Source organism: Impatiens glandulifera, unplaced genomic scaffold (assembly GCF_907164915.1).
Source record: "Impatiens glandulifera unplaced genomic scaffold, dImpGla2.1, whole genome shotgun sequence".
Lineage (NCBI taxonomy): Eukaryota > Viridiplantae > Streptophyta > Magnoliopsida > Ericales > Balsaminaceae > Impatiens > Impatiens glandulifera.
This window is the reverse complement of record NW_025919365.1, coordinates 14,351-23,213: the sequence shown is the minus strand read 5'-3', so window position 1 is coordinate 23,213 and position 8,863 is coordinate 14,351. Positions and strand designations below refer to the sequence as shown.

At 28.2% G+C, this 8,863-nt stretch overlaps 1 long non-coding RNA gene across 4 annotated transcripts; it reads right to left on the bottom strand.

Moving 5' to 3' along the window:
* Window positions 1–1,462: 1,462 nt before the first annotated feature.
* Window positions 1,463–8,452, bottom strand: LOC124917860. 4 transcript variants are annotated; one of them, XR_007097265.1, is made up of 5 exons: window positions 8,112–8,452; window positions 7,700–7,874; window positions 7,226–7,297; window positions 2,040–2,253; window positions 1,463–1,947 (listed from the first exon to the last, which is right to left on the bottom strand). It is a non-coding gene; the product is annotated as an uncharacterized LOC124917860 (long non-coding RNA). The 4 variants fall into 4 exon arrangements; XR_007097266.1 differs by lacking the exon at window positions 2,040–2,253 and having other exon boundaries at window positions 7,226–7,300; XR_007097264.1 differs by lacking the exon at window positions 2,040–2,253.
* Between the last annotated feature and the right edge of the window lie 411 nt (window positions 8,453–8,863).

The window sequence follows — 8,863 nt, the reverse complement described above, 5'->3', positions numbered from 1 at the left end:
GCAGAACATTATACTACAATTTGGGGATATTGATGCAGAAACTAATTCTTATACCAAATGAAAAATCTCGATCATATCCAAAAAATAATATCAGTTTGCCCCAAAAAAAACCCTTAAACCAAATAATGTTTTGAGGTGCAATGGGGCGAGCCTTATCCATTTTCCGTCAAGAAAGAGTTTCATTGATCAACTAATTAAAGAAAGATGGTTATTGATTGACTCGAATACATTGATTGATCAAATGGGGTAAAAAATTTTGGGAAATTAGGGTTTGTGTGAGCCATTAATTATTAGAAATGAAATGAGATGAGAAGAACTGACCGACCTGAGGATGATTTGGAAGGAACGGTAGTCAGGTGGTGGATTTCACTCTCCGATCACACTTCTCCTCTTAACTGGCGCAAAGCTCCGACCGACCGGAAAAGAGACGTGGAGGATTCGGTGGTGGAGGAGTGTATTGATATTTTTAATTCTGAATGGTAACATAATAAAGAAAATAAAAAGTTGAACATAAATACTAGTTTTGATAAAGAAACCACTTTCAGTAGTGAGAATACAAAAGCAAGGCATAAATCTATCTGAAAATTGACTAGTAAATAAAGGGTATGAACGTGAATTGTGGTATGAACCTGAATTGGATTTTTTTCGTGTAATCTTCATACTGGGTGGCAGATGTATCTCCATTATTGCCCTTTTGCTTGGCTGATAGTATATCAAACCCAGACTGCAACTATGAACAGTGCACTCATAGGTTCTCTTAGCGCAACAGGGCAATAGGATATGAATATGAAAAAGATACATTTGTCATTTTGGTAAAAAATCAGAAACAAAACATTCTCAAATGAAGCAGAACATTATACTACAATTTGGGGATATTGATGCAGAAACTAATTTTTATACCAAATGAAAAATCTCGATCATATCAAAAAAATAATATCAGTTTGCCTCAAAAAAAACCCTTAAACCAAATAATGTTTTAGGTGCAATGGGGCGAACCTTCATCCATTTTCCGTCAAGAAAGAGTTTCATTGATCAACTAATTAAAGAAACATGATTTCTTATTCTGATTCAATTTTGTTCTAAGTTATGTTACTTACTGATTTATAGGTTAGATCATGGTCTTTAGGTATTAAAGAGCCTTTAATTCTCTTGAAGAACTTCCATTGGTTATAATGACAAAATATCAAACCACCAATGAAAGCATTCAAAGCGAGTAAAGAGGCTTGAAAGGATTCAAGCCAAACAAATTAAAAGCCACCGTTGAAAAAAAAACAAATTTACATGTTACATCAACATCAAGATATTCAACAAATCTAACTGAATGTGTCACAATTTTATAGAAAGAAAAATGAGATAACAACAAGACTTAACTCGAAGACTATAAACAATGCAGTCACAATTTGTGACAAATCTGGAAGCAAAATTTGAATCAAGAAATATACCTGTCAAAAAATTGAGGAAGAACCCAAATGAGCATCATCATCTTCATGCAAGAAGAGAACAAAGAGAACGCAGTTGAAGATGGAATATTTCGCCGACCATATACAAAGCTGACAAATAACAACCAACAAGAATGGAAAGCATAAAAATTAATGTGACTACAAAGAACAAAAGCTTATCATTAAAAAATCCTATATTTTTTCTCGAAAAATAAATTCTAGAATTGTGTCTGGAAAATTTTGAAGGAACTAGAGGTTGGGTCAAGAGAGTGAAGCCAGTGTTTCGAAAATTTCACAATCGAAAACAAAAGTAGAACTTCAAACAACATGAAGCTTATTTTAAAGCATCCTAAAATTCAGGATGACAAGTTTGGTGGAAATAATTATGGAGGATTCAAGAGAGCATGCTGAGCTCACATATGGGTTACAGATGATTTAATGAAGCTGACATAACTTAATAGAAGTTCAATCGATTCTCTGTCAGCTCTAGCAAAAGGGAATATGTCATCTGCAAAACAGACATTACTAATTTCATTTCATTCTCTCTGCAGTTTTAATAGAATTCATTTGAAAGAGATCTATTAAAAAGGTTGATAATACCTTCTAACATGTCCATAATCACGACCAAATAAGAAGATAAAGAGTCACTCTTTTTAGGCCCTTTTTTCAATTTAAAATATCCATCATGTGAACCATAAAACTCAATATATAATTGATTAAAGGGAAACCAGTATCAATAAGAACATTTCCTAAGATCTATTTTAAATGATCCCCTTGATGAAATATTTTTTTGATTATATCCTGTAAATAATCCCTGTAAAAGAAACACATTATGAATAAATCTTCTTCCTGGACAAAAACAAATTTATTTAAACTAATGAGATACCTTTTCATTTTATAAGGATGTTAACTACAATTTTATAGAACAAAAAGCAGCAAGAGATAGGGTCTTAAGTTTTGAAAATTTTTAGGATCAGAACCTTGGGGATGAGTTTAAATATATCAACATTACACTGCTTCAACATTTTTCTATTTTTGAAAAATTCCTAAACAGTTGAGCACATAATACTTTAGTGTCAATAGATTCTCATTTACTTTTTAAAAAGTTGCGTTGATTACAATTTCTGACATCCCTAGTTGCACATTTATTATACATTTTTTATCATTAACATCAGTCAGCCAAGCATCAATCTTGAATAATCGTTTGAAAATCTTCACTTTCCATTAAAAAATAGTTGAGAAACCTGAATGTAATCTTCTTCATCCCCATGAGAAGAGTGTTTCTCCTTCTCGCTCGTAAAGACCATGCAAAGTTAGACCTTGAGTGACTAGTTCAAAACAACATATATCTCTCATAAAATTATTAAAATCAACCATACTTATGATGAAATTTCAGCATAAGATTTGTTTCTTTCACATAGGAGTCTTGTCTTGTTTCATTGAAGTCACCTACCGATCAATCTTCTAAGTTCTACCCACTGCCGCAAAGAAACTAACACAATTATTTTGATACAATTACTTTGATAGTAACATTAATAAGAATGACCCGCTCATCATAAAAAAATCTTTGAACTTTAGCTGTCTTTGAATTCCAAACAAATCCGATTCTTCCATATGCATCATTTCCCAAAAATACAAAATTGAAGCGGTCTAAAACATAATATTTCTATCAACTCAAACTAAATATATTTCTCTTAGTCATACAGGCCATAAAAATATTATTACTATAAATCCAACATTAGTAAAGTGATAACTCTCACATTCTTCTTGAACTTTTCTTTGTTTTTCTATACACGGAAAACAATATAGGCTAATCAACTAACAAGAGAATATGCAAAAATGAAGTTTCTCAATAATATTAATTTAATCATTTGATAATTGATTGATATTGCATCATAATTGAGGAGAGAATATGCAGAAATGAAATATTCTTAACCATAATATTTTAATTGTTTGATACTTAAAATTTATATTGTCCAAATCACAAGTTAACTGATATTGTCTTATAATAGACCAAGAAAATATAAAAATAAAGTATTTTAAAATCACAAGCCGAAAAAATTCAATATATAGAGACAACAATAATTAAATAATATTGTTTCCTACTTATCAAAATATTATTTTCTTTGAATTTGTAACTGCATCGATCAATAAAATATGTTTATTTAATTTTTGTAGAAAAAAAAGTTGAACAACTAATTAAAATATTGTGCAGAACTAAATTATTCTCAAATATAATGTTTCTATAATTTCAAACTGAATCTACGCCTCAAATAACAAGCCACGAAAATACTAATCACTATAAAATCAATATTAGAAGTGATATTGTTTCCAATTTATTGAACTTTTATATTTTTATTCACAAGAGACAATAATATAATCTTATCATATAATTTTTACGACTAAAGTCACCAATTAAGAGAATAATTGTGACAAAATCTCAATATTATAGATAGATAGCAATAATCAAGTAATATCGTCTCATAATTTTTGAAATATTCCTTTTTTTGTTAACTTAATTCGAACAACAAAATAAGTTTAAATTATATTTATTTTTTAAAATAGTCCGACTATAATAAAATAAGAGAATATGCAGAAATTAAGTATTCTAAACCATAATTATTTAATTATTTGATAATTAATATTTTCTCAAATCCAAAATCACAAGTTAAGTGATATTGATATTGTCTCAAAATAAAACAAGAGAATGTGTAAAAATGAAGTATTCTCAAACATAGTGATTTAAACATTGGATCCTTTCAAGTAAATCACAAGCCAAAATATTTCGATATTATAGAGCCAACATTAATTATGTAATATTGTTCCATATTTTTCAAAATGTTGTTTGAGTTTGTAACCGCAGCGAATAACAAAATAGGCTTATGTGATCTTTTTGAAAAGAGTAGATCAATTAACTAAGAGAATATGCAGAAATGACGTATTCTCAAATATAATGCTTCTATAATTTCAAACCGAACTTACGTCCCAAACCACATCCACGAAAATTTAATCACTATAAACCAATATTAAAGTGATACCGTTTCCAATCTTTTTGAACTGTTATATTTCTATCCACGTGAGGCAACAATATAGTCTTATCATATTTTTTTATGACTAAAGTCACTAATTAAGTAAATAACCGTCACAAAATCTCAATATTATAGAGATAACAATAATCAATAATCAAGTAATATCGCCTCATAATTTTTAAAATGTTCATTTTGTTTGTAACTGCATAAACTTAAATGAAATTTATTTTTTTAAAATAAGCCGACTATAATAAAACAAGAGAATATGCATAAATGAAATATTATTTTCTTAAATCCAAAATAACAAGTTAAGTGAAATTGTCTCAAAATAGGACAAGAGAATATGCAGAAATGAAGTATTCTCAAACATAGTGATTTAAACATTTGATCTTTTCAAGTAAATCACAAGCCAAAATATTTTGATATTATAAAGGCAACATTAATTATGTAATATAGTTTCATATTTTTCAAAATGTTGTTTGAGTTTATAATCGCAACGAATAAAAAATAGGCATATGTGATCTTTTTGAAAAGAGTAGACCAACTAACTAAACGAATATGTAGAAATGAAGTATTTCAAATATAATGTTTTTATAATTTCAAATTAAATTTACGTCCTAAACCACAACCACGCAAATTTAAAGACTACAAAACCAACATTAATAAATGTTATATTTCTATCCATGTTAGGCATGGATATAGTCTTATCATATTGTTTTTATGAATAAAGTCATTAATTAAGTAAATAACAATCACAAATTCTCAATATTATAGAAAACAATAATAACAACAAAATAAGCTTAAATGATAATTATTTTTTAAATTAGTCTGACTATAATAAAACAAAAGACTATGCATAAATGAAGTATTCTCGACCATAACGATTTAATCATTTGATAATAAATATTTTTTCAAATCCAAAATCACAAGTTAAGTGATACCGTCTCAAAATAGGCCAAGCAGAAATGAAGTATTCTCAAACATAGTGATTTAATCAATTGATTTTTCCAGTTAAATCGTAAGACAAAATATTTCGATATTATAGAGGCAACATTAATTATGTAACATCGTTTCATATTTTTCATAATGTTGTTTTAAGTTTGTACCACAACGAATAACAAAATAGGCTTATGTGATCTTTTTTAAAAGAGTAGACCAACTAGTTAAGAGAATATGCAGAAATGAATTATTCTCAAATATAATGCTTCTATTGTCAAACTGAATCTATGTCCCAAACCACAAACCACGAAAATAGCAATCATTATAAAACAAATATTAGTAAGTAATATTTTTCTTTTTTTTTTAACTTTTGAGTTTCCATCCATGTGGGAGGAAGGAACACTACAGTTTTATCATATTAAGTTTAAGACTAAACCACTAAACAAGAGAATATGAATAAATAAAATATCCTCCATCGTAGTGATTTAATCTTTTAATACTTAGTATTTCTCAAATTCAAAATCACAAATTAAGTGATATTGTTGAATATATAGAATTGAAGTGTTTTCAATCATAGTAATTTAATCATTTGATAGTTGATATATTTGTCAAGTCCAAAATAACAGTCACAAAAGTTTAATATTATAAACAAATAACAATAATTAAGTAAGAATTTTTTTTAACTGTATCAAATAACAAAAATAGTCTTAAATGATACATTTTGGAAAGAGTAGACCAAATAAAATGAAGCAATAGAATATAAAAAAAATTGAATATTTTCAACCATAATGTTTTAATTATTTGATAATTAATACTTTCTCAAATCCAAAATGACAAGTTAAGTGATTGTCTCAAAATAGGTATTCTCAAATTTAATAATTTAATAATTTAATATTTAACATATTTTTCAAGTCTAAAATCGCAAGCCAAAATATTTCGATATTATAGAGCCAACATTAGTTAAGTAATATCGTTTCATATTTTTCAAAATAGTATTTTTCAAAATGGTCTTTGTGTTTGTAAAAGCATTGAATAACAAAATAGGCTTATGTGGTTTTTTTAAAAAGAGTAGACCGACAATTTAAGAAAATATACAAAATTGAATTATTCTCAAATACAATATTTTTATAATTTTAAACCAAATATAAGTGTACGTCTCAAATCAAAAACCATCAAAATCATAAGTTACTATAAAACCAACTTTAATAAGTATTATTGTTCATGTTCTTTTTGAACTTTTGTGTTTTTATCTACACACGGGACAACAATTTAGTCTTATCATATTACTTTTAAGACTAAAACAACTGAGCATGATAATATACATAAATGAAATATTCTCAATAGTTATGATTAAATCATTTAATATTTAATGTTTCTCAAATCCAGAATCATAAGTTAAATGATAATTGCCTTATATTAGTTCAAATAATTATGAAACCTAATTTAATATATATATATATATATATATATAATATGAGGTTTTTGTCTAGAATGTAATGTCTATAGTACCTAATTTAATCTAACTAATTATCCATAGTTTCTCTTTGTCTTCTTAGATATATTATATGTGTTTAACAAATTAGGTAAAATTGTATTTTGGTTAGAAATAATGGATGAAACAGAAGTTTCAGTCATCTAAGCAGATTGATTAGTTGTTAAGTTTTTCCCTCTCCAAGAATTGCAATTTTTTTTTGTACTTAATTCAAACAGATTGTAACCAAGTACAATGGTTGTTATCCTTTGAAATAGTGAAATTTGTATGATCTAAATAGTTAGAGTGGTTATAATAAATTACAGAAAACAAATAAACAAACTTACCAAAGGAGAATCAAATTTGTTTAAGCGAGAAGTGGTTCACTGCAGATCCATGCACAATTTCTACGCAAAAACCTACTACACACAACAACAATAGTATATGGTTTTGATTTAATATAAATTAACGCTTGTAACATGAAAAATAAAAGATAGTTCAATGGAAAAAAAATTAAGACATACTTCAATTATTATTTTTAGAATTAAAAATGATCTTTATTGTTAGTTATGAGAATCCATAATCTTTCTGTTAATAAATTGTTCAAGTAACTAAATCCACAACCTTAATCATTTTACTCTGACTATAAATAACTAAATCAGTTATGAATATTAAAAACATTAACTAGATCTTATGACAATTTTTTGAATGTTAAAACATTCTCCCTTTGGCTCTTTTTTTTCTTGTTCTTCCTTATCGTTCTTTTCTCTACCTTCTTTTCTATTCAACCGATTTAATTTTGTTCAAGTTACATCACTTACCGATGTAGAGTTTGATTGAGATCGTGTTCTAACAGGTCCCGACTTTAGGTATTAGAGCCTTCGATTTCTTGGCAGGACTTCCATTGATTACAATGACGAAATCCGAAACGGCAATCAGAAACTGGGCAATCAAAAACTGGGCGAGCGAATAAACAACCTTGAAAAACATCATTACCTAACAAATTAGAAGCAACGGTTCAAAATCAAATTGACATGTTACATCAAGATATTCAAGAAAGAAATCTAACTCAATGTGTCACAATTCGTAACAAGAAAAACGAGAGAACACGAAGACTATAAACAATCGAATCATAATTTGTGGGAAATCTGGAATCAAAACTTGAATCAACAAGAATAGAAAGCCGCTTATCTTTTTCCATAACACATCTTCGTTAAACAACGAATTCCTTACCGAGATTTTTAATCAGAAAGAACGCTGCCAAATAAATCGAATCGCTGCCGAAATAGAGGATCTGGATCCTCTGTTTTCTCTGTTTCTGGTGTAATTAAAAACGGCGATGATGTTCTCGTAAGCCGTTGCTTCAATACCTTCAATATCACCATCCGATCGCGATAGGACAAGCAAGATCGGTGCAATCGGACAAGCAAGATCGGTGCGTTCGGACAAGCAAGATCCAACATCCACATCACATATTGGAATCGCCGAACATTCATGGTTAACGGTGCCGGTACGATGAAATCGTCGTGATCGGGTTTTGAAGGAGGCGGAGAAAAAAGGGTTGCCTGTCTTCGACCGACCAAAACCTAGTCTGTATTTATAGTTTTAATATGAACCGCCTATGATTGTATTTAAGTCCCTAATAAATACCGAGTATATTTTCTTTATTCATATTTTTTATTTTTTTATTAATAATTTATTATTATTGAAAGAGAAATAATTAGTATGTTCAAGGATAAGGATGGCAATGGATATTGGATACCGTAACCTTGACCCGAACTCTACGGTATCTCTATTTGTATCTTTCTCCCCGATGGGTTTTTAATTCTTAATTTTTTTCAAAAAAAATATAGATAAATGAGTAAAACATTTGTCCCAAATAATTTTATTTTTTTGGTTTTTGGCTTTAATCTTTAATTAATTTAATTAATTAATACAATAATTAATCCTAATTAATTGTTTTAAATGGGTTTTTGTAGTGAGGT